The sequence below is a fragment of the Cherax quadricarinatus genome, unplaced genomic scaffold, assembly GCF_038502225.1.
Source record: "Cherax quadricarinatus isolate ZL_2023a unplaced genomic scaffold, ASM3850222v1 Contig2619, whole genome shotgun sequence".
Classification (NCBI taxonomy): Eukaryota; Metazoa; Arthropoda; class Malacostraca; order Decapoda; family Parastacidae; genus Cherax; species Cherax quadricarinatus.
The window spans coordinates 2,276-29,000 of NW_027197645.1; the positions used below are offsets into that span (position 1 = coordinate 2,276).

The window sequence follows — 26,725 nt, forward strand, 5'->3', positions numbered from 1 at the left end:
GGGGAGTAGCTCAAATCTTAGTATCATTAATATCGAGAAAAAGTTGATCCGAGGAAGTAGAGCAGGAATATTTGGACATAGAGGGTAGAAGTGGATGGTGGGAGGTGTGTGGTGTTAATCCGAGGAGTTGGAGAATACAAGAAAATTCGAAAATATTTGGGGGAGATGGAAAGGGAGGTCTTGATCCGTGGAGATGGAGCAGGAATATTTGGACGTAGAGGGTGATGGTGTGGGGGAGAGAGAGATGTGTTGATCCTAGGAGATGGAGCAGGAATATTGGGTTTAGAGGGTGGTGTGAGGGAGGGGTACCCATAGGGAAACCCAAAAACTTGATCCGAGGAGATGGAGCAGGAATATTTGGACATAGAGGGTGATGGTGGTGATCTTGATTCGAAGAAGTGGAGCAGGAATATTGGGATGGGGGTGCAAGTGTTAGGTGTGGGTGAGGGTGTTGATCCGAGGAGTTAGAGATTACAAGAAAATGGATTTTTTTTCGGGGGGTGGAGAGGGAGGTCTTGATTCAAGGAAGTAGAGCAGGAATATTTGGACATAGAGGGTAGAAGTGGATGGTGGGAGGTGCGGGGATAGGGTGTTGATCCGAGGAGATGGAGAGCACAAGAATATAAAATTAAAAAAAAATCGAAAAAAATTGGAAAAAATTCGGGGAGCGGGGGCGATCCGGCGGACGCTGCAGAAGATGCTGCAGAAGGTGCGGTATTGGTCCAGTGTGGGTAGATTGGTAAAGCGCATTCTTGTGGTTGGTGACTCTCAGGTAAGATATATTGACCGTGCTTTTTGTAATAGGAATAAGAAGATGAGAGATAGAGTGTGCTTCCCCGGAGCTGGTGTTGGGGACATAGTTAACAGGCTGGATAATATCATGTCAGGTAATGGGAACAAGACCATTATCTGTCTCAGTGCTAGTGAAAATGATATTGGGAAGGGTAGGAGAGAAGAGCTGCTAGATAAGTACAGGTCAGCTATAGATTTCATTAAGTCTAAGGGAGGGGTCCCAATCATATGTAGCATCTTGCCTAGAAGAGGAGTAGGAAATGAATGGTTGTCTAGGGCAATTGGTGTAAATTGCTGGCTAGACGGATACTGCAAGGAACTTGCAATCCCATTCATTGACAACTGGAACAACTTTTATGGCAAACATGATATGTATGCAAGGGATGGGGTACATCTCTCTGGGGCTGGGGTGGTAGCACTTGCAAACTCAATTGAGAAGGCCATTGGTGAAATGCCTATGATTTTAAACTGATAGAAGATAGAGGTATGGGTGTGTGTGGGAAAAAAGCAGGTTGCAACACTAGGGTTGGAAACAGTAAATGTATAAAAGGCATTCAGCATGAAGTTATAGATAAAGACAATAGATCAGGTCAGCAAACAAAGGGGGACAGCAGAGGGCAGCAAGGGACTAGCTCCCTTAAGGTTTACTATACTAATAGCAGGAGTGTAAGAAATAAGATAGATGAGCTAAGATTAATTGCAAGTGCAGGAAACATAGATATTATTGCTATAACAGAGACCTGGCTCAATCTGAAAGATAGAGAGATGCCCTCTGAATGTCACATACAAGGCTATAAATTATTCCACACTGACAGGGTCAACAGGAAGGGTGGTAGAGTAGCGATGTATGCCAGAGACAATTTAAATTGTTGTGTTAGACAAGATATAAAATTAGAAGCGTCAGCCACTGAATCTGTTTGGTTACAGCTTCTCGAGGGCCGAGAAAAACTAATTTTGGGTGTGATTTACAGGGCCCCAAATCTTGATAGGGAGTGCAGTAAACTTCTATGGGACGAAATTCGTAAGGCATCTACATACGAAAATGTTGTGCTAATGGGAGATTTCAACTATAGACAGATTGACTGGAGCAATTTGACAGGAAATTTAGAGTCAGGTGACTGTCTTGATACTATCCAAGATTGTTTTTTAAAACAGTTTGTGACAGAGCCAACTAGGGGAAATAACCTCCTTGACTTGGTTCTTGCCAGTAGGGAAACACTAATTAATAATCTTGAGGTTAATGATGAGCTTGGGGAAAGTGATCACAAATCACTCAGTTTTAATATATCACGGAATTCCCCTAATAATGGCAATCAAGTCTCCGTCCCTGACTTTCGCTTGGCTGATTTCATAGGACTGAAAAATTACTTAGGTGGGCTGAACTGGAATGACCTGACTAAGGGTCAGGTAGGTGGTGATGGTTGCCGATATGACGCTTTCCGGGGCATAGTTCTAGCTGCTCAGTCAAATTATGTTCCAAATAGGGAAATCAGATCAAACAAAAATGATCCTAAATGGATGAACAATAGATTAAAATATCTGATTGGTCAAAAGAGAGGCATATATAGGCAAATCAAAAGAGGAGAGGGGCAATTAAGAAATCGATATATTCAGTTAAAGAGAGAAATAAAAAAAGGGAATTAGAAAAGCAAAAAGAGATTATGAGGTTAAAGTTGCAAGAGAATCGAAGACTAACCCAAAAGGATTCTTTCAGGTATACAGAAGTAAGATCAGGGACAAGATAGACCCACTCAAAAGTTCCTCGGGTCAGCTCACTGACAGTGATAAGGAAATGTGTAGAATTTTTAACACATACTTCCTCTCAGTTTTTACACAGGAGGATACCAGCGATATTCCAGAAATGATAAATTATGTAGAACAGGACGATAATAAACTGTGCACGATTAGGGTCACAAGTGACATGGTCATTAGGCAAATAGATAAATTAAAACCTAACAAATCCCCAGGCCCTGATGAACTGTATGCAAGGGTTCTAAAGGAATGTAAAGAGGAGCTTTGTATAAACCTTGGTAATAAATACCGACAAGTTGGTTTAGAAAGACATGTGAGCAAACACTGTGACATATTTATTAGAAAACGTTTCGGTCCTGGGACCTTGATCACTTCTCAGAAGTGATCAAGGTCCAAGCACCGAAACGTTTTCTAATAAATATATCATAGTGTTTGTTCACGAGTCTTTCTAAACCAAAGAGGAGCTTAGCAAACCTTTGGCTAATCTTTTCAACATATCACTACAAACTGGCATGGTGCCAGATAAGTGGAAAATGGCAAATGTGATACCTATTTTTAAAGCAGGTAACAGGTCCTTAGCTTCGAACTATAGACCAATAAGCCTAACCTCCATAGTGGGAAAATTTATGGAATCAATAATTGCCGAGGCAGTTCGTAGCCACCTTGAAAAGCATAAATTAATCAACGAATCTCAGCATGGTTTTACAAAGGGGCGTTCCTGCCTTACGAACTTATTAACTTTTTTCACTAAGGTATTTGAGGAGGTAGATCATGGTAATGAATATGATATTGTGTATATGGACTTAAGTAAGGCTTTTGACAGGGTCCCATATCAGAGACTATTGAGGAAAATTAAGGCACATGGAATAGGAGGAGAAATTTTTTCCTGGATATAGGCATGGTTGACAAATAGGCAGCAGAGAGTTTGCATAAATGAGGAGAAATCAGAGTGGGGAAGTGTCACGAGCGGTGTTCCACAGGGGTCAGTGTTGGGCCCCCTGCTGTTCACAATCTACATAAACGACATAGATGAGGGCATAAAGAGCGTCATCAGCAAGTTTGCCGATGACACCAAAATAGGCCGTCGAATTCATTCTGACGAGGACATTAGAGCACTCCAGGAAGATTTGAATAGACTGATGCAGTGGTCGGAGAAGTGGCAGATGCAGTTTAATATAGACAAATGCAAAGTTCTAAATGTTGGACAGGACAATAACCATGCCACATATAAACTAAATAATGTAGATCTTAATATTACGGATTGCGAAAAAGATTTAGGAGTTCTGGTTAGCAGTAATCTGAAACCAAGACAACAGTGCATAAGTGTCCGCAATAAAGCTAATAGAATCCTTGGCTTCATATCAAGAAGCATAAATAATAGGAGTCCTCAGGTTGTTCTTCAACTCTATACATCCTTGGTTAGGCCTCATTTAGATTATGCTGCACAGTTTTGGTCACCGTATTACAGAATGGATATAAATGCTCTGGAAAACGTACAAAGGAGGACGACAAAGATAATCCCATGTATCAGAAACCTTTCCTATGAGGATAGACTAAGGGCCCTGAATCTGCACTCTCTAGAAAGACGTAGAATTAGGGGGGATATGATTGAGGTGTATAAATGGAAGACAGGAATAAATAAAGGGGATGTAAATAGTGTGCTGAAAATATCTAGCCTAGACAGGACTCGCAGCAATGGTTTTAAGTTAGAAAAATTCAGATTCAGGAAGAATATAGGAAAGTACTGGCTTGGTAATAGAGTTGTGGATGAGTGGAACAAACTCCCAAGTACCGTTATAGAGGCCAGAACGTTGTGTAGCTTTAAGGGTAAGTTGGATAAATACATGAGTGGATGTTGGTGGGTGTGAGTTGGACCTGATAGATTGTGCTACCAGGTCCGTTGCCGTGTTCCTCCCTTAAGTCAATGTGACCTGACCTGACTAGGTTGGGTGCATTGGATTAAGCCGGTAGGAGACTTGGACCTGCCTCGCATGGGCCAGTAGGCCTTCTGCAGTGTTCCTTCGTTCTTATTTTCTTCTTCTTATGTTCTTACCTTGTTCCAAGGTTCGTAGGTTCGAGTCTCCTTCAGCCAGAGATCAGTGTTTGTGTATATTTCGCCTGCTCTTGCGAATTCCTTGCATTGTTAATATCTCTAGTAAGGCTGATGCATGCAAGGGATGAGATGAAAAGCTGTAAGCCTTCTCCCTTAAAGCTGGTTGCCTTGGATCAAAGTCTAGCGCAAGCTGGACTCCAAGGTATTGGTACAGTGTGGTGAGTTTGGTATAGTACTGCATACCTTGTTCCAAGGTTCGTAGGTTCGAGTCTCCTTCAGCCAGAGATCAGTGTTTATATATATATATATATATATATATATATATATATATATATATATATATATATATATATATATATATATATTGAACATTCAATAAAACTTTTACATGATAGCTGCAATAGAAAAGACACAAAACCCAATATGTCATCACCCACGTCCGATTGAAAATGTGAGAAATCTCAATGCACAAGAAAGGCTCTAAGATCTGGAATTCATTGCCTGAAGTATCGAAAGACTTCCTATCTGCCAAACTGATTCACAGCTAATGCTAAAAAGCACTTTATCTGCTTAACTTAATGAAGCAGCAAAACGCAATGTCAAAAATACAAAACAGTTCTTCCAAGTCTGTCCCTCTTCTTTCAGCTTACCTTCAACTCCTTCTTTGACATCTTTATTCAATTACTCCATAAAATTGAAAATCATTTAATCATTTTGAAATAATAAGTCATACTTTTGAAATTGTACCATTTGTTCATCAGCGACCTTTCTTATTGTACAAATATGTGTAGTTAACTGCATAATGAATCCTACTTGATAGCCTATGTCTAAATCTTAAGTAACATTTAAACATTAGGATTAGTTTGCCCTAAATGCATTGGAAATTAATGGCCTTCTGTTGTGCTTACCAGTGTTTTATTACATGTAAACTACTTCATTGGTACCGCATAAAGAAACAGAAAATCTATTGTATTGTATAATAAATTACATTCAGTCAAACCTCGTTGGGTTTTTGGTCAACTTCTTACCATTACTGTCGTGTTTGGGAGACGATGTTCTTCCGCTTACATTCTCACGAATATCTCACAGAGAAATGCTCAGCACTCTTCTGTGAGGAGAGTCAAGTTCTGTTGTCAGTTTACTCTCTTAATAGGCTGTTCTGTCTATCAGTGGGCATGCAGAATTTATTTTTGGCGTCATCACCACTCTAAGGCTTACTTTGTCCGACCTCTTCGCTGACAGCCCCACTTTTGTCGCAGGTTCCTTCTTTGACTGTTTCGTCAGCAAATGCCTTATTACACTAACTTTAATTATATTTTTCTTTAGCACTCCCCACTACCCTTCCTAACCTGCCTCTTGAATACTCTTAACCCTCACTGATCTCTTATCTGCTCATATTTAAATATTTCGCACCCCACCCTGAAGCGCTGTATAACCTTTGTGGGTTTACCACTTGGCTTTGGTTGTAATAAAGATCCTCCCCCTCCACCCCGTCCCATCTTGCTTCCTCAGTGCACTTCTTAACAACATCAACAAAAGACTGTGGAGAGACAAGTAATCAGACCCTTAGTCCTGCTACAGCTTTATATCAAAATTATTCAGTATCTTACCATTAGCTTCAGTTACAAAAACACTTTCCACTAATTTTCAATGAAATTCAAAATATTTTACCTCGCACAAAGATCAATATCTCCTTCAAACACACATTCATTCAATACACACTGAAAACCTGATCAAGGATACCTACACTATATTATTATTGTCTTCATGTAAATCTTCACAGACACTGTGAAATCATTTAGTATAAAACAGGGTTATTATATACAGGACACCTGTCCTTGCCTTTATAATCATAGTTAACAAGTCTTTCACCACAACAAAAACTCAAATAAATAAAATGTTTGGGTAAATGCCAGACAGCACTGTCCTTGCTTGTTCAACCCACAGAAAGGTGTATGTGAGTTACCACTAGCAGGTGTGTACAACTTGATTACAATAAATTATTTAGTGTAAACCAAAGACCATGGGGAATGAGCAGTAAAAAAATTTCCCTTAAAAATTGGCATATTATATCGAGCTGGGATGCAGTGGAAATCAACTGCACTGGTTATGATTCTACCACTGTGGAAAGTGAACATGGGACAGTGCAAGATTATAAGAGTGACAGAAAGTTAAGACATTGACAGATTGAATATCAGGTTGGAGAGAGGAAGTAGGGAGAAGGTAAATGTATACTGTATAAATATTTGTAAGTAAACATGTCGGCAGATGAGTCTGTAAATGATTAACCATAGAAAAGATGAATGAAGAATTGTAGTTAGTGTACTGAAGAATCTGTGGAAAGAAATCAGTAAGCAGAAATGTACCACAATATATAGTATGAACCCTTTTATATGGTATAAAGTATGAGTTTTAAACACTGCAGTGAGGAAGAGACTAGAGACAATGTAGATGTTATGTCTGAAAGCAGTTTGTTATACCTGGAGTATTGTTGGAGAGTGTTTCAGGGGGTAACGCCTCAGCGACCCGGTCCATGACCAGGCCTCGCGGTGGATCAGGGCCTGATCAGTCAGACTGTTACTGCTAGCAGCACACAAACAGACTTACGAACTACAACCAGGCTGGTCAGGTACTGACTCAAGGTGCCTGTCCAGCTCCCTCTTGAAGACACCCAGGGGTCTACTGGTCATGTGAAAATTATGCAAAGTATTAATTTCAAGGGTCTTGATAGTGAAAGGGTTAAAGTGTACTAAAATTAAAAGTCAATGTATGGTTACGAAAAGTATAATTCAGAAGATGGAGGAAGGTTTGTTGAGGTGGTTTGGCCATTTGGAAAGATTGGAGCAGAAATAATGACTGATTATGTATTGAGTGAAGAAGGAAGAACTGTGCAGTATGCACCGAGTGTAAATATTGCATTTGAGTGTAATCACGTTACTGCAAGATTTACACCGAGGATAAATATTGCAATTATGTGATTACGTGCATCACACGTATTCACATTACTGCATATTATCTTAAGCCAGCTTTAAGGCACGGTAGATAGCTTTTTTTCTTAAATGAGTCCACCGTATGAGTACGCAGTATTACCAGTTATACTGGAGGCTGTCTACTTGTTTTATGTAGGGGCAGCCATGGCCTTCAGACCCTCATGGCCCTCGAACTGCTCTACTCAGTACTAGAATCTGTCTTCTGTGTGAGTGTTTATAGCTGTTTCAATAAGAGTTTTTATACATACACTCTCTCCAAACTTTGTTCATGTTTTTGTTCATTAGTTCATAGGCACTGTATATAGTGTATATATTTGGTGGTGGAAATATATGGAAACTCAGAATTAACTTCTTGTGTATACTTTGTTACTAATATTTTGGTTGTTCATTTAACTGTAGAAAGCAGTAGTCCTTGCAGTTGTCAGGGGGAGTCCCAGGACTTGTTATAGGGAGACCATGAAGGATTTTTTAAGTGATAATGACTTGAGGATATAGAAGGAATATGTGATTTTTTTTAAAATTTGAATGAATGAAGGCAAGTGATGTTTAGAGTTGGTTGAGTGTGGGCAAGATAACATTAATGACAGGTTTCAGGGAAACTGGTTAGTTTGACTTGAGTCCTGGAGGTGGAACTACAGTTTCTGCGCTCTGAAGGACGGACGAGGATGTGTCAGTTCACAGGTTCATTTGAAGTGTTATTTCCACACGCTTCTGGTGAGAAAGCTATTCAATGAATGATGGTGAATTATGTTTTCTCTTTTTGGGGCCATCGCACCATGGTGGGAGGTAGTTTGTGTGTTAAACAAAAAATTTACTTCCCAGGTCATGTATGACCCCTGAGAATTTAGTGCTTCCCAGTGATTATAATAACCACCTTCCATTCTTCAGACAGTGTATGGTATCAATCGTTGCTTCTTAATGTACTCTCTTGTTTCAGATCTGGGCTCTAGGAAAGATACCATCATGGCTGCTGATGCCTTTTCTCTTGAAGATGATGAATTCTTTTCTAAAGGAACACAAAAAAGTTCACTAAAAATTGAAGTGCAAATTTCCTAGTATTAATACCTATAATGAAAATCATTTTAATGGGGCTCGCAATCCTTGCCTAGTATGTCACCCACAACAGTCATCTAATACCCAAGTACTTGTTTGCTGATGAGTGAATAATAGCAGTTGGTTTAAGAACATTTGTCCATACATGTTGTCCTTCCCAGAATACCAACCACAACAGTCTACTTAACTCTCATGTACCAGTTTACTGCTAGGCGTCCAGGGGAAGCAGATATTAGGAAATTTGTTGATGCATCTTGTCTGACTCAGGAGTAACCAACATTCCCTCGGTTATGAGACCAATGTTCCACCACAGAAATGTGAAAGTAGAGTAATATACATAAATGGTCTTTTATTTCATCAAGTTTAGCTGTTTGCAGAAACTGGCCTTATATTATTGTTTATAATTAGTACATATATAGTTATTATGGCCACATTTGTGACCATGATAATTGGTGTAGGTAGTTTGCTGTTATTGATCCCATGTATGTATATTTTAAATAGATCTCCGGTAATAATATGGATTGTTGCTTTGATACCACAAATGTACTTCCATGTACATATAAACTATAAACAACTTTAAATATACTTTCAGCAAGCACTAAATTTCATTTTTCCTTTTTCGTAATTCTTATAAACGTTTTCTTATTTAATGTAGTAATCCTGATGTGACCAAACAGTGGGTATTCTTTCTGATCTTTAATATTGTTTATTCCAGACTACACTATTGTATTTACCCTAAATTATACAATATTTTATTCGTATCTTATAATTGGAGCTGCCCTTCCCTTCTTTAGATCAAATCTTACTCTCTCAAGATTGATGGACTGAACACATCGACTCAAGGTTGAGGGACTGATTACCTCATTCTCCTCCTGTTCTCTCCTCCATTGTTAGACCTACACAGGTGTAGTGATTCCCCATAAGTATGTTAATAATGTACTTCCTTTGCTGTTCTTGTTCCCATGTAAGTCCAGTATGATATACTGTAAGTGAATTGCTCGGTTCATAGCGCACTCAGTTTACACACTGAGGTCAGTGGTTCGATCCCGGTACAGGTAGAAACACTGGGCGTGTTTCCCTAAGGCACCTGCTGCCCCTGTTCACCTAGCAGTAAATAGGTACCTGGGTGTTAGTCGACTGTGGATCATATCCTGGAGACAAAATTAACTTAATTTGCAAGAATGCTCTGCAAACCCAGGGACTTTCTATATAGTATGTCACTGATGTCAGGTACGTCTGTGTATGTTGTATTATGTACTTTCAGAAATAGCGATTCAGTGGTATACAGGAAGTCCTCACTTAACGCCGTTTCGTTCAACATCGTTTTATTATGATGTTGATTACAAAAAGGAAATCAATTCTTGGTCAGGAATGGAAAATATGGAAAGAATTAAATATCTGGATGTAGAATATGGACCGGCGTATCACTCCGTCTTCGATAACGGCCTTACAAATGAAAGCTTTAAGTTCATTTGAAGATCTAAAGAAAAAACAGGGTTCTAGTGCCAGAAGTGAAACCTTCGTAGCAAGTCGTGGTTGGTTTTGAACGTTTTAAGAAAAGTATAAAACTGCATAACATACATAGCTGGTCTAGTGGCTAACGCGACGGGCTGGAGTTTTGAGACTCTATGACCGCGGGTTCAATCCCGGCCGGGGGTATGGTTTGATGATAAATTAGACACATGTGCAACTCTTGGGTATCTTTATTGAGGAAACGTTTCGCCACACAGTGGCTTCATCAGTCCATACAAAGGAGAACCTTGAAGAACAGGAGGAGAATGAGGTAATCAGTCCCTCAACCTTGAGTCGATGTGGTCAGTCCATCAATCTTGAATAGAATACGGCATATGTGCGGAGAAGGAGCTTATAAACCGTTGGTAGGAGAGGTGCAGCAGTCATAGGTGATGTCACATTTGTTCAATGTGGAAGTAGGTCGTGCCCAAGAATTAGGCAAGCGAAGAATTCCCAAGTATTAAGATCCCAGGAAGTTGCAGTGTCTGACAGGTTTGTAGATGAATGGTTCAGAGAACCGACATGTGTTGATATATCAGGAGAGTGTACAAGTGCTGACAAAGAAACCTCAGCTGTTTACCCAGGTTTACTTATGGTTTTATAATATGTAGAATGTTTCTTATATAAAGGTGATACCTAAAATAATAAAAATGTTAACAACAGAGTAAATACATGACTTTCTAGCGTCCCAGAGAAACATAGTCATGGCGTCAGCAGCACTACTGCCCTCCCTCTGACCTCTACCTTGTCCTAGCAGCACTACTGCCCTCCCTCTCACCTCTACCTTGTCCTAGCAGCACTACTGCCCTCCCTCTGACCTCTCCCTTGTCCTAGCAGCACTACTGCCCTCCCTCTGACCTCTACCTTGTCCTAGCAGCACTACTGCCCTCCCTCTGACCTCTACCTTGTCCTAGCAGCACTACTGCCCTCCCTCTGACCTCTCCCTTGTCCTAGCAGCACTACTGCCCTCCCTCTGACCTCTACCTTGTCCTAGCAGCACTACTGCCCTCCCTCTGACCTCTACCTTGTCCTAGCAGCACTACTGCCCTCCCTCTGACCTCTACCTTGTCCTAGCAGCACTACTGCCCTCCCTCTGACCTCTCCCTTGTCCTAGCAGCACTACTGCCCTCCCTCTGACCTCTACCTTGTCCTAGCAGCACTACTGCCCTCCCTCTGACCTCTACCTTGTCCTAGCAGCACTACTGCCCTCCCTCTGACCTCTACCTTGTCCTAGCAGCACTACTGCCCTCCCTCTGACCTCTCCCTTGTCCTAGCTGCACTACTGCCCTCCCTCTGACCTCTACCTTGTCCTAGCAGCACTACTGCCCTCCCTCTGACCTCTCCCTTGTCCTAGCAGCACTACTGCCCTCCCTCTGACCTCTACCTTGTCCTAGCAGCACTACTGCCCTCCCTCTGACCTCTACCTTGTCCTAGCAGCACTACTGCCCTCCCTCTGACCTCTACCTTGTCCTAGCAGCACTACTGCCCTCCCTCTGACCTCTCCCTTGTCCTAGCTGCACTACTGCCCTCCCTCTGACCTCTACCTTGTCCTAGCAGCACTACTGCCCTCCCTCTGACCTCTACCTTGTCCTAGCAGCACTACTGCCCTCCCTCTGACCTCTACCTTGTCCTAGCAGCACTACTGCCCTCCCTCTCACCTCTCCCTTGTCCTAGCACCACTACTGCCCTCCCTCTGACCTCTACCTTGTCCTAGCAGCACTACTGCCCTCCCTCTGACCTCTACCTTGTCCTAGCAGCACTACTGCCCTCCCTCTGACCTCTACCTTGTCCTAGCAGCACTACTGCCCTCCCTCTGACCTCTACCTTGTCCTAGCAGCACTACTGCCCTCCCTCTGACCTCTACCTTGTCCTAGCAGCACTACTGCCCTCCCTCTGACCTCTACCTTGTCCTAGCAGCACTACTGCCCTCCCTCTGACCTCTCCCTTGTCCTAGCAGCACTACTGCCCTCCCTCTGACCTCTACCTTGTCCTAGCAGCACTACTGCCCTCCCTCTGACCTCTACCTTGTCCTAGCAGCACTACTGCCCTCCCTCTGACCTCTACCTTGTCCTAGCAGCACTACTGCCCTCCCTCTGACCTCTACCTTGTCCTAGCAGCACTACTGCCCTCCCTCTGACCTCTACCTTGTCCTAGCAGCAATACTGCCCTCCCTCTGACCTCTACCTTGTTCTAGCAGCACTACTGCCCTCCCTCTGACCTCTACCTTGTCCTAGCAGCACTACTGCCCTCCCTCTGACCTCTACCTTGTTCTAGCAGCACTACTGCCCTCCCTCTGACCTCTACCTTGTTCTAGCAGCACTACTGCCCTCCCTCTGACCTCTACCTTGTCCTAGCAGCACTAATGCCCTCCCTCTGACCTCTCCCTTGTCCTAGCAGCACAACTGCCCTCCCTCTGACCTCTACCTTGTCCTAGCAGCACTACTGCCCTCCCTCTGACCTCTACCTTGTCCTAGCAGCACTACTGCCCTCCCTCTGACCTCTACCTTGTCCTAGCAGCACTACTGCCCTCCCTCTGACCTCTACCTTGTCCTAGCAGCACTACTGCCCTCCCTCTGACCTCTACCTTGTCCTAGCAGCACTACTGCCCTCCCTCTGACCTCTCCCTTGTCCTAGCACCACTACTGCCCTCCCTCTGACCTCTCCCTTGTCCTAGCAGCACTACTGCCCTCCCTCTGACCTCTACCTTGTCCTAGCAGCACTACTGCCCTCCCTCTGACCTCTACCTTGTCCTAGCAGCACTACTGCCCTCCCTCTCACCTCTCCCTTGTCCTAGCAGCACTACTGCCCTCCCTCTGACCTCTACCTTGTCCTAGCAGCACTACTGCCCTCTCTCTGACCTCTCCCTTGTCCTAGCAGCACTACTGCCCTCCCTCTGACCTCTACCTTGTCCTAGCAGCACTACTGCCCTCCCTCTGACCTCTACCTTGTCCTAGCAGCACTACTGCCCTCCCTCTGACCTCTCCCTTGTCCTAGCAGCACAACTGCCCTCCCTCTGACCTCTACCTTGTCCTAGCAGCACAACTGCCCTCCCTCTGACCTCTACCTTGTCCTAGCAGCACTACTGCCCTCCCTCTCACCTCTCCCTTGTCCTAGCAGCACTACTGCCCTCCCTCTGACCTCTACCTTGTCCTAGCAGCACTACTGCCCTCCCTCTGACCTCTACCTTGTCCTAGCAGCACTACTGCCCTCCCTCTGACCTCTACCTTGTCCTAGCAGCACTACTGCCCTCCCTCTGACCTCTACCTTGTCCTAGCAGCACTACTGCCCTCCCTCTGACCTCTCCCTTGTCCTAGCAGCACAACTGCCCTCCCTCTGACCTCTACCTTGTCCTAGCAGCACTACTGCCCTCCCTCTGACCTCTACCTTGTCCTAGCAGCACTACTGCCCTCCCTCTCACCTCTACCTTGTCCTAGCAGCACTACTGCCCTCCCTCTGACCTCTACCTTGTTCTAGCAGCACTACTGCCCTCCCTCTGACCTCTACCTTGTCCTAGCAGCACTACTGCCCTCCCTCTGACCTCTACCTTGTCCTAGCAGCACTACTGCCCTCCCTCTGACCTCTACCTTGTTCTAGCAGCACTACTGCCCTCCCTCTGACCTCTACCTTGTCCTAGCAGCACTACTGCCCTCCCTCTGACCTCTCCCTTGTCCTAGCAGCACAACTGCCCTCCCTCTGACCTCTCCCTTGTCCTAGCACCACTACTGCCCTCCCTCTGACCTCTCCCTTGTCCTAGCAGCACTACTGCCCTCCCTCTGACCTCTACCTTGTCCTAGCAGCACTACTGCCCTCCCTCTGACCTCAACCTTGTCCTAGCAGCACTACTGCCCTCCCTCTGACCTCTCCCTTGTCCTAGCAGCACTACTGCCCTCCCTCTGACCTCTCCCTTGTCCTAGCACCACTACTGCCCTCCCTCTGACCTCTCCCTTGTCCTAGCAGCACTACTGCCCTCCCTCTGACCTCTACCTTGTCCTAGCAGCAATACTGCCCTCCCTCTGACCTCTACCTTGTCCTAGCAGCACTACTGCCCTCCCTCTGACCTCTACCTTGTCCTAGCAGCACTACTGCCCTCCCTCTGACCTCTCCCTTGTCCTAGCAGCACTACTGCCCTCCCTCTGACCTCTACCTTGTCCTAGCAGCACTACTGCCCTCCCTCTGACCTCTACCTTGTCCTAGCAGCACTACTGCCCTCCCTCTGACCTCTACCTTGTCCTAGCAGCACTACTGCCCTCCCTCTGACCTCTACCTTGTCCTAGCAGCACTACTGCAATCCCTCTCACCTCTCCCTTGTCCTAGCAGCACTACTGCCCTCCCTCTCACCTCTCCCTTGTCCTAGCAGCACTACTGCCCTCCCTCTGACCTCTACCTTGTCCTAGCTGCACTACTGCCCTCCCTCTGACCTCTACCTTGTCCTAGCAGCACTACTGCCCTCCCTCTGACCTCTACCTTGTCCTAGCAGCACTACTGCCCTCCCTCTGACCTCTACCTTGTCCTAGCAGCACTACTGCCCTCCCTCTGACCTCTCCCTTCTCCTAGCAGCACTACTGCCCTCCCTCTCACCTCTCCCTTGTCCTAGCAGCACTACTGCCCTCCCTCTGACCTCTACCTTGTCCTAGCAGCACTACTGCCCTCCCTCTGACCTCTACCTTGTCCTAGCAGCACTACTGCCCTCCCTCTGACCTCTACCTTGCCCTAGCAGCACTACTGCCCTCCCTCTGACCTCTACCTTGTCCTAGCAGCACTACTGCCCTCCCTCTGACCTCTCCCTTGCCCTAGCAGCACTACTGCCCTCTCTCTGACCTCTACCTTGTCCTAGCAGCACTACTGCCCTCCCTCTGACCTCTCCCTTGCCCTAGCAGCACTACTGCCCTCCCTCTGACCTCTACCTTGTCCTAGCAGCACTACTGGCCTCCCTTGACCTCTCCCTTGTCCTAGCAGCACTACTGCCCTCCCTCTGACCTCTACCTTGTCCTAGCAGCACTACTGCCCTCCCTCTGACCTCTACCTTGTCCTAGCAGCACTACTGCTTTCCATCTGACCTCTCCCTTGTCCTAGCAGCACTACTGCCCTCCCGCTGACGTCTCCCTTGTCCTAGCACCACTACTGCCCTCCCTCTGACCTCTCCCTTGTCCTAGCAGCACTACTGCCCTCCCTCTGACCTCTACCTTGTCCTAGCAGCACTACTGCCCTCCCTCTGACCTCTACCTTGTCCTAGCAGCACTACTGCCCTCCCTCTGACCTCTCCCTTGTCCTAGCAGCACTACTGCCCTCCCTCTGACCTCTACCTTGTCCTAGCAGCACTACTGCCCTCCCTCTGACCTCTCCCTTGTCCTAGCAGCACTACTGCCCTCCCTCTGACCTCTACCTTGTCCTAGCACCACTACTGCCCTCCCTCTGAACTCTACCTTGTCCTAGCAGCACTACTGCCCTCCCTCTGACCTCTCCCTTGTCCTAGCAGCACTACTGCCCTCCCTCTGACCTCTACCTTGTCCTAGCAGCACTACTGCCCTCCCTCTGATCTCTACCTTGTCCTAGCAGCACTACTGCCCTCCCTCTGACCTCTACCTTGTCCTAGCAGCACTACTGCCCTCCCTCTGACCTCTACCTTGTCCTAGCAGCACTACTGCCCTCCCTCTGACCTCTACCTTGTCCTAGCAGCACTACTGCCCTCCCTCTGACCTCTACTTTGTCCTAGCAGCACTACTGCCCTCCCTCTGACCTCTCCCTTGCCCTAGCAGCACTACTGCCCTCCCTCTGACCTCTACCTTGTCCTAGCAACACTACTGCCCTCCCTCTGACCTCTCCCTTGTCCTAGCAGCACTACTGCCCTCCCTCTGACCTCTACCTTGTCCTAGCAGCACTACTGCCCTCCCTCTGACCTCTACCTTGTCCTAGCAGCACTACTGCCCTCCATCTGACCTCTCCCTTGTCCTAGCAGCACTACTGCCTTCCCGCTGACCTCTCTCTTGTCCTAGCACCACTACTGCCCTCCCTCTGACCTCTCCCTTGTCCTAGCAGCACTACTGCCCTCCCTCTAACCTCTACCTTGTCCTAGCAGCACTACTGCCCTCCCTCTGACCTCTACCTTGTCCTAGCAGCACTACTGCCCTCCCTCTGACCTCTCCCTTGTCCTAGCAGCACTACTGCCCTCCCTCTGACCTCTGCCTTGTCCTAGCAGCACTACTGCCCTCCCTCTGACCTCTCCCTTGTCCTAGCAGCACTACTGCCCTCCCTCTGACCTCTACCTTGTCCTAGCAGCACTACTGCCCTCCCTCTGACCTCTACCTTGTCCTAGCAGCACTACTGCCCTCCCTCTGACCTCTCCATTGTCCTAGCAGCACTACTGCCCTCCCTCTGACCTCTACCTTGTCCGAGCAGCACTACTGCCCTCCCTCTGACCTCTCCCTTGTCCTAGCAGCACTACTGCCCTCCCTCTGACCTCTACCTTGTCCTAGCAGCACTACTGCCATCCATCTGACCTCTCCCTTGTCCTAGCAGCACTACTGCCCTCCCTCTGACCTCTCCAGTGTCCTAGCACCACTACTGCCCTCCCTCTGACCTCTCCCTTGTCCTAGCAGCACTACTGCCCTCCCTCTGACCTCTACCTTGTCCTAGCAGCACTACTGCCCTCCCTCTGACCTCTACCTTGTCCTAGCAGCACTACTGCCCTCCCTCTGACCTCTCCCTTGTCCTAGCAGCACTTCTGCCCTCCCTCTGACCTCTACCTTTTCCTAGCAGCACTACTGCCCTCCCTCTGACCTCTCCCTTGTCCTAGCAGCACTACTGCCCTCCCTCTGACCTCTACCTTGTCCTAGCAGCACTACTGCCCTCCCTCTAACCTCTACCTTGTCCTCGCAGCACTACTGCCCTCCATCTGACCTCTACCTTGTCCTAGCAGCACTACTGCCCTCCCTCTGACCTCTCCCTTGCCCTAGCAGCACTACTGCCCTCCCTCTGACCTCTACCTTGTCCTAGCAGCACTACTGGCCTCCCTTGACCTCTCCCTTGTCCTAGCAGCACTACTGCCCTCCCTCTGACCTCTACCTTGTCCTAGCAGCACTACTGCCCTCCCTCTGACCTCTACCTTGTCCTAGCAGCACTACTGCCCTCCATCTGACCTCTCCCTTGTCCTAGCAGCACTACTGCCCTCCCGCTGACGTCTCCCTTGTCCTAGCACCACTACTGCCCTCCCTCTGACCTCTCCCTTGTCCTAGCAGCACTACTGCCCTCCCTCTGACCTCTACCTTGTCCTAGCAGCACTACTGCCCTCCCTCTGACCTCTACCTTGTCCTAGCAGCACTACTGCCCTCCCTCTGACCTCTCCCTTGTCCTAGCAGCACTACTGCCCTCCCTCTGACCTCTACCTTGTCCTAGCAGCACTACTGCCCTCCATCTGACCTCTCCCTTGTCCTAGCAGCACTACTGCCCTCCCTCTGACCTCTACCTTGTCCTAGCACCACTACTTCCCTCCCTCTGAACTCTACCTTGTCCTAGCAGCACTACTGCCCTCCCTCTGACCTCTACCTTGTCCTAGCAGCACTACTGCCCTCCCGCTGACCTCTCTCTTGTCCTAGCAGCACTACTGCCCTCCCACTGACCTCTGCCTTGTCCTAGCAGCACTACTGCCCTCCCTCTGACCTCTGCTTTGTCCTAGCAGCACTACTGCCCTCCCTCTGACCTCTGCCTTGTCCTAGCAGCACTACTGCCCTCCCTCTGACCTCTACCTTGTCCTAGCAGCACTACTGCCCTCCCTCTGACCTCTCCCTTGTCCTAGCAGCACTACTGCCCTCCCTCTGACCTCTACCTTGTCCTAGCAGCACTACTGCCCTCCCTCTGACCTCTACTTTGTCCTAGCAGCACTACTGCCCTCCCTCTGACCTCTCCCTTGCCCTAGCAGCACTACTGCCCTCCCTCTGACCTCTACCTTGTCCTAGCAACACTACTGCCCTCCCTCTGACCTCTCCCTTGTCCTAGCAGCACTACTGCCCTCCCTCTGACCTCTACCTTGTCCTAGCAGCACTACTGCCCTCCCTCTGACCTCTACCTTGTCCTAGCAGCACTACTGCCCTCCATCTGACCTCTCCCTTGTCCTAGCAGCACTACTGCCCTCCCGCTGACCTCTCTCTTGTCCTAGCACCACTACTGCCCTCCCTCTGACCTCTCCCTTGTCCTAGCAGCACTACTGCCCTCCCTCTAACCTCTACCTTGTCCTAGCAGCACTACTGCCCTCCCTCTGACCTCTACCTTGTCCTAGCAGCACTACTGCCCTCCCTCTGACCTCTCCCTTGTCCTAGCAGCACTACTGCCCTCCCTCTGACCTCTGCCTTGTCCTAGCAGCACTACTGCCCTCCCTCTGACCTCTCCCTTGTCCTAGCAGCACTACTGCCCTCCCTCTGACCTCTACCTTGTCCTAGCAGCACTACTGCCCTCCCTCTGACCTCTACCTTGTCCTAGCAGCACTACTGCCCTCCCTCTGACCTCTCCATTGTCCTAGCAGCACTACTGCCCTCCCTCTGACCTCTACCTTGTCCGATCAGCACTACTACCCTCCCTCTGACCTCTCCCTTGTCCTAGCAGCACTACTGCCCTCCCTCTGACCTCTACCTTGTCCTAGCAGCACTACTGCCATCCATCTGACCTCTCCCTTGTCCTAGCAGCACTACTGCCCTCCCTCTGACCTCTCCCTTGTCCTAGCACCACTACTGCCCTCCCTCTGACCTCTCCCTTGTCCTAGCAGCACTACTGCCTTCCCTCTGACCTCTACCTTGTCCTAGCAGCACTACTGCCCTCCCTCTGACCTTTACCTTGTCCTAGCAGCACTACTGCCCTCCCTCTGACCTCTCCCTTGTCCTAGCAGCACTTCTGCCCTCACTCTGACCTCTACCTTTTCCTAGCAGCACTACTGCCCTCCCTCTGACCTATCCCTTGTCCTAGCAGCACTACTGCCCTCCCTCTGACCTCTACCTTGTCCTAGCAGCACTACTGCCCTCCCTCTAACCTCTACCTTGTCCTAGCAGCACTACTGCCCTCCATCTCACCTCTACCTTGTCCTAGCAGCACTACTGCCCTCCCTCTGACCTCTCCCTTGTCCTACAACCACTACTGCCCTCCCTCTGACCTCTCCCTTGTCCTAGCAGCACTACTGCCCTCCCTCTGACCTCTCCCTTGTCCTAGCACCACTACTGCCCTCACTCTCACCTCTCCCTTGTTCTAGCAGCACTACTGCCCTCCCTCTCACCTCCCCCTTGTCCTAGCACCACTACTGCCCTCCCTCTCACCTCTCCCTTGTCCTAGCACCACTACTGCCCTCCCTCTCACCTCTCCCTTGTCCTAGCACCACTACTGCCCTCCCTCTCATCTCTCCCTTGTTCTAGCAGCACTACTGCCCTCCCTCTCACCTCTCTCTTGTCCTAGCAGCACTACTGCCCTCCCTCTCACCTCTCCCTTGTCCTAGCACCACTACTGCCCTCCCTCTCACCTCTCCCTTGTCCTAGCACCACTACTGCCCTCCCTCTCACCTCTCCCTTGTTCTAGCAGCACTACTGCTCTCCCTCTCACCTCTCCCTTGTCCTAGCAGCACTACTGCCTCCCTCTCACCTCTCACTTGTTCTAGCACCACTACTGCCCTCCCTCTCACCTCTCCCTTGTCCTAGCACCACTACTGCCCTCCCTCTCACCTCTCCCTTGTCCTAGCACCACTACTGCCCTCCCTCTCACCTCTCCCTTGTCCTAGCACCACTACTGCCCTCCCTCTCACCTCTCACTTGTTCTAGCAGCACTACTGCCCTCCCTCTCACCTCTCCCTTGTTCTAGCAGCACTACTGCCCTCCCTCTCACCTCTCACTTGTTCTAGCAGCACTACTGCCCTCCCTCTCACCTCTCCCTTGTTCTAGCAGCACTACTGCCCTCCCTCTCACCTCTCACTTGTCCTAGCACCACTACTGCCCTCCCTCTCACCTCTCCCTTGTCCTAGCAGCACTACTGCCCTCCCTCTCACCTCTCCCTTGTCCTAGCACCACTACTGCCCTCCCTCTCACCTCTCACTTGTTCTAGCAGCACTACTGCCCTCCCTCTCACCTCTCACTTGTTCTAGCACCACTACTGCCCTCCCTCTCACCTCTCCCTTGTTCTAGCAGCACTACTGCCCTCCCTCTCACCTCTCACTTGTTCTAGCAGCACTACTGCCCTCCCTCTCACCTCTCACTTGATCTAGCAGCACTACTGCCCTTCCTCTCACCTCTCACTTCTTCTAGCAGCACTACTGCCCTCCCTTTCACCTCTTCCTTGTTCAAGCAGCACTACTGCCCTCCCTCTCACCCTCACTTGTTCTAGCAGAACTACTGCCCTCCCTCTCGCCTCTCCCTTGTTCTAGCAGAACTACTGCCCTTCCTCTCACCTCTCACTTGTTCTAGCAGCACTACTGCCCTCCCTCTCACCTCTCACTTGTTATAGCAGCACTACTGTCCTACCTCACACCTCTCACTTGTTCTACCAGCACTACTGCCCTCCCTCTCACCTCTCCCTTGTCCTAGCACCACTACTGCCCTCCCTCTCATCTCTCCCTTGTTCTAGCAGCACTACTGCCCTCCCTCTCACCTCTCTCTTGTCCTAGCAGCACTACTGCCCTCCCTCTCACTTCTCACTTGTTCTAGCACCACTACTGCCCTCCGTCTCACCTCTCACTTGTTCTAGCAGCACTACTACCCTCCCTCTCATCTCTCCTTTGTTCTAGCACCATTACTGCCCTCCCTCTCACCTCTCCCTTGTCCTAGCAACACTACTGCCCTCCCTCTCACCTCTCCCTTGTCCTAGCAGCACTACTGCCCTCCCTCTCACCTCTCACTTGTTCTAGCAGCACTACTGCCCTCCCTCTCACCTCTCACTTGTCCTAGCAGCACTACTGCCCTCCCTCTCACCTCTCCCTTGTCCTAGCACCACTACTGCCCTCCCTCTCACCTCTCCCTTGTTCTAGCAGCACTACTGCCCTCCCTCTCACCTCTCACTTGTCCTAGCAGCACTACTGCCCTCCCTCTCACCTCTCACTTGTCCTAGCACCACTACTGCCCTCCCTCTCACGTCTCCCTTGTTCTAGCAGAACTACTGCTCTCCCTCTCACCCCTCACTTGTTCTAGGAGCACTACTGCCCTCCCTCTCACCTCTCACTTGTCCTAGCAGCACTACTACCCTCCCTCTCACCTCTCCCTTGTCCTAGCAGCACTACTGCTTTCCCTCTCACCTCTCCCTTGTTCTAGCAGCACTACTGCCCTCCCTCTCACCTCTCGCTTGTCCTAGTATCACTGCTGCCCTCCCTCTCACCTCTCCCTTGTCCTAGCAGGACTACTGCCCTCCCTCTCACCTCTCACTTGTTCTATTAGCACTACTGCCCTCTCTCTCACCTCTCCCTTTTGCTAGCAACACTACTGCCCTCCCTCTCACCTCTCCGTTGTCCTAGCAGCACTACTGCCCTCCCTCTCACCTCTCACTTGTTCTAGCACCACTACTGCCCTCCCTCTCACCTCTCACTTGTTCTAGCAGCACTACTGCCCTCCCTCTCACCTCTCACTTGTTCTATTAGCACTACTGCCCTCCCTCTCACCTCTCCCTTGTCCTAGCAGCACTACTGCCCTCCCTCTCACCTCTCACTTGTTCTAGCACCACTACTGCCCTCCCTCTTACCTCTCCCTTGTCCTAGCAGCACTACTGCCCTCCCTCTCACCTCTCACTTTTTCTAGCAGCACTGCTGCCCTCCCTCTCACCTCTCACTTGTTCTAGCAGCGCTACTGCCCTCCCTCTCACCTCTCACTTGTTCTAGCAGCACTACTGCCCTCCCTCTCACCTCTCCCTTGTCCTAGCAGCACTACTGCTCTCCCTCTCACCTCTCACTTGTTCTAGCACCACTACTGCCCTCCCTCTCACCTCTCACTTGTTCTAGCAGCACTACTGCCCTCCCTCTCACCTCTCCCTTGTCCTAGCAGCACTACTGCCCTCCCTCTCACTTCTCACTTGTTCTAGCACCACTACTGCCCTCCCTCTCACCTCTCACTTGTTCTAGCAGCACTACTGCCCTCCCTCTCATCTCTCCTTTGTTCTAGCACCATTACTGCCCTCCCTCTCACCTCTCCCTTGTCCTAGCAATACTACTGCCCTCCCTCTCACCTCTCCCTTGTCCTAGCAGCACTACTACCCTCCCTCTCACCTCTCCCTTGTCCTAGCAGCACTACTGCCCTCCCTCTCACCTCTCACTTGTTCTAGCAGCACTACTGCCCTCCCTCTCACCTCTCCCTTGTTCTCGCACCTCTACTGTCCTCCCTCTCACCTCTCCCTCTCACCTCTCCCTCGCCGTAGCAACTTTTGTTTATATCATTTATCTTAGAGTAAAATTTATTTCGTTAGACGTCATTTCGCTTAAAGACGTTAAGTGAGGACTTCCTATACAATTATGGTACTCAATTATAAGAACATAAGAACATAATAACGAAGGAACACTGCAGCACGCCTACTGGCCCATGCGAGGCAGGTTCAGGTCTCCTACCGGCTTATCCCAATGCACCCAACCTAGTCAGGTCAGATCACATTGACTTAAGGGAGGAACACGGCAACCGTCCTGGTAGCACAAGCTAATCAGGTCCAATTCACACCCACCCACACTCACTCATGTATTTATCCAACCTATTTTTAAAGCTACACAGCGTTCTGGCCTCTATAACTGTACTTGGGAGTTTGTTCCACTCATCCACAACTCTATTACCAAATCCGTACTTTCCTATATCCTTCCTGAATCTGAATTTTTCTAACTTAAAACCATTACTGCGAGTCCTGTTTAGGCTAGATATTTTCAGCACACTATTTACATCCCCTTTATTTATTCCTGTCTTCCATTTATACACCTCAATCATATCCCCTCTAATTCTACGTCTTTCTAGAGAGTGAAGATTCAGGGCCCTTAGTCTATCCTCATAGGGAATGTTTCTGATACGTGGGATCAACTTTGTCATCCTCCTTTGTGCATTTTCCAGAGCATTTATATCCATTCTGTAATACGGTGACCAAAACTGTGCTGCATAATCTAAATGAGGCCTAACCAAGGATGTATAGAGTTGAAGAACAACCCGAGGATCTACCTCCTCAAATACCTTGGTGAAAAAAGTTAACAAATTCGTAAGTCAGGAACGCCCGTTTGTAAAACCATGCTGAGATTCGTTGATTAATTTATGCTTTTCAAGGTGGCTACGAACTGCCTCGGCAATTATTGATTCCATAAATTTTCCCACTACGGAGGTTAGGCTTATTGGTCTATAGTTTGAAGCTAAGGACCTGTCACCTGCTTTGAAAATAGGTATCACATTTGCCATTTTCCACTTATCTGGCACCATGCCAGTTTGTAGTGATATGTTGGAAAGATTAGCCAAAGGTTTGCTAAGCTCTTCTTTACATTCCTTTAGAACCCTTGCATACAGTTCATCAGGGCCTGGGGATTTGTTAGGTTTTAATTTATCTATTTGCCTAAGGACCATGTCATTTGTGACCCTAATCGTGCACAGTTTATTATCGTCCTGTTCCACATAATTTATCATTTCTGGAATATCGCTGGTATCCTCCTGTGTAAAAACTGAGAGGAAGTATGTGTTAAAACTTCTACACATTTCCTTATCACTGTTAGTGAGCTGACCCGAGGAACTTTTGAGTGGGCCTATCTTGTCCCTGATCTTACTTCTGTATACCTGAAAGAATCCTTTTGGGTTAGTCTTCGAATCTCTTGCAACTTTAACCTCATAATCTCTTTTTGCTTTTCTAATTCCTTTTTTTATTTCTCTCTTTAACTGAATATATCGATTTCTTAATTGCCCCTCTCCTCTTTTGATTTGCCTATGTATGCCTCTATTTTGTCCAATTAGATATTTTAATCTATTGTTCATCCATTTAGGATAATTTTTGTTTGATCTGATTTCTCTATATAAGAACATAAGAACATAAGAACGAAGGAACACTGCAGAAGGCCTACTGGCCCATGCGAGGCAAGTCCAAGTCTCCTACCGGCTTAAGCCAATGCACCCAACCTAGTCAGGTCAGGTCACATTGACTTAAGGGAGGAACACGGCAACCGACCTGGTAGCACAAGCTATCAGGTCTAACTCACACCCACCCACATCCACTCATGTATTTATCCAACCTATTTTTAAAGCTACACAACGTTCTGGCCTCTATAACGGTACTTGGGAGTTTGTTCCACTCATCCACAACTCTATTACCAAACCAGTACTTTCCTATATCCTTCCTGAATCTGAATTTATCCAACTTAAAACCATTGCTGCGAGTCCTGTCTAGGCTAGATATTTTCAGCACACTATTTACATCCCCTTTATTTATTCCTGTCTTCCATTTATACACCTCAATCATATCCCCCCTAATTCTACGTCTTTCTAGAGAGTGCAGATTCAGGGCCCTTAGTCTATCCTCATAGGGAAGGTTTCTGATACATGGGATCAACTTTGTCATCCTCCTTTGTACATTTTCCAGAGAATTTATATCCATTCTGTAATACGGTGACCAAAACTGTGCAGCATAATCTAAATGAGGCCTAACCAAGGATGTATAGAGTTGAAGAACAACCTGAGGACTCCTATTATTTATGCTTCTTGATATAAGAACATAAGAACATAAGAACGAAGGAACACTGCAGAAGGCCTACTGGCCCATGCGAGGCAGGTCCAAGTCTCCTACCGGCTTAAGCCAATGCACCCAACCTAGTCAGGTCAGGTCACTTTGACTTAAGGGAGGAACACGGCAACCGACCTGGTAGCACAAGCTATCAGGTCTAACTCACACCCACCCACATCCACTCATGTATTTATCCAACCTATTTTTAAAGCTACACAACGTTCTGGCCTCTATAACGGTACTTGGGAGTTTGTTCCACTCATCCACAACTCTATTACCAAACCAGTACTTTCCTATATCCTTCCTGAATCTGAATTTTTCCAACTTAAAACCATTGCTGCGAGTCCTGTCTAGGCTAGATATTTTCAGCACACTATTTACATCCCCTTTATTTATTCCTGTCTTCCATTTATACACCTCAATCATATCCCCCCTAATTCTACGTCTTTCTAGAGAATGCAGATTCAGGGCCCTTAGTCTATCCTCATAGGGAAGGTTTCTGATACATGGGATCAACTTTGTCATCCTCCTTTGTACATTTTCCAGAGAATTTATATCCATTCTGTAATAAGGTGACCAAAACTGTGCAGCATAATCTAAATGAGGCCTAACCAAGGATGTATAGAGTTGAAGAACAACCTGAGGACTCCTATTATTTATGCTTCTTGATATGAAGCCAAGGAGTCTATTAGCTTTATTGCGAACACTTATGCACTGTTGTCTTGGTTTCAGATTACTGCTAACCAGAACTCCTAAATCTTTTTCGCAATCCGTAATATTAAGATCTACATTATTTAGTTTATATGTGGCATGGTTATTGTCCTGTCCAACATTTAGAACTTTGCATTTGTCTATACTAAACTGCATCTGCCACTTCTCCGACCACTGCATCAGTCTATTCAAATCTTCCTGGAGTGCTCGAATGTCCTCGTCAGAATGAATTCGACGGCCTATTTTGGTGTCATCGGCAAACTTGCCGATGTCGCTCTTTATGCCTTCATCTATGTCGTTTATGTAGATTGTGAACAGCAGGGGGCCCAACACTGACCCCTGTGGAACACCGCTCGTGACACTTCCCCACTCTGATTTCTCCCCATTTATGCAAACTCTCTGCTGCCTATTTGTCAACCATGCCTCTATCCAGGAAAAAATTTCTCCTCCTATTCCATGTGCTTTAATTTTCCTCAATAGTCTCTGATGTGGGACCCTGTCAAAAGCCTTACTGAAGTCCATATACACAATATCATATTCATTACCATGATCTACCTCCTCAAATACCTTAGTGAAAAAAGTTAATAAATTCGTAAGGCAGGAACGCCCCTTTGTAAAACCATGCTGAGATTCGTTGATTAATTTATGCTTTTCAAGGTGGCTACGAACTGCCTCGGCAATTATTGATTCCATAAATTTTCCCACTATGGAGGTTAGGCTTATTGGTCTATAGTTCGAAGCTAAAGACCTGTCACCTGTTTTGAAAATAGGTATCACATTTGCCATTTTCCACTTATCTGGCACCATGCCAGTTTGTAGTGATATGTTGAAAAGATTAGCCAAAGGTGTGCTAAGCTCCTCTTTACATTCCTTTAGAACCCTTGCATACAGTTCATCAGGGCCTGGGGATTTGTTAGGTTTTAATTTATCTATTTGCCTAAGGACCATGTCACTTGTGACCCTAATAGTGCACAGTTTATTATCGTCCTGTTCTACATAATTTATCATTACAGGAATATCGCTGGTATCCTCCTGTGTAAAAACTGAGAGGAAGTATGTGTTAAAAATTCTACACATTTCCTTATCACTGTCAGTGAGCTGACCCGAGGAACTTTTGAGTGGGCCTATCTTGTCCCTGATCTTAGTTCTGTATACCTGAAAGAATCCTTTTGGGTTAGTCTTCGAT

At 47.5% G+C, this 26,725-nt stretch overlaps 2 long non-coding RNA genes across 3 annotated transcripts; both read right to left on the reverse strand.

Annotated features, from left to right (window-relative positions):
* Positions 1 to 17,401: 17,401 nt before the first annotated feature.
* LOC138851893 (uncharacterized) lies at positions 17,402 to 20,600 on the reverse strand. Of its 2 annotated transcripts, none has more exons than XR_011391484.1 (3): positions 20,208 to 20,600; positions 19,569 to 20,087; positions 17,402 to 19,488 (listed from the first exon to the last, which is right to left on the reverse strand). It is a non-coding gene; the product is annotated as an uncharacterized lncRNA (long non-coding RNA). The 2 variants fall into 2 exon arrangements; XR_011391483.1 differs by having other exon boundaries at positions 19,569 to 20,167.
* An 864-nt stretch (positions 20,601 to 21,464) lies between these two features.
* LOC138851894 (uncharacterized) lies at positions 21,465 to 22,076 on the reverse strand. The gene is made up of 3 exons (XR_011391485.1): positions 21,967 to 22,076; positions 21,767 to 21,886; positions 21,465 to 21,726 (listed from the first exon to the last, which is right to left on the reverse strand). It is a non-coding gene; the product is annotated as an uncharacterized lncRNA (long non-coding RNA).
* Positions 22,077 to 26,725: the final 4,649 nt, after the last annotated feature.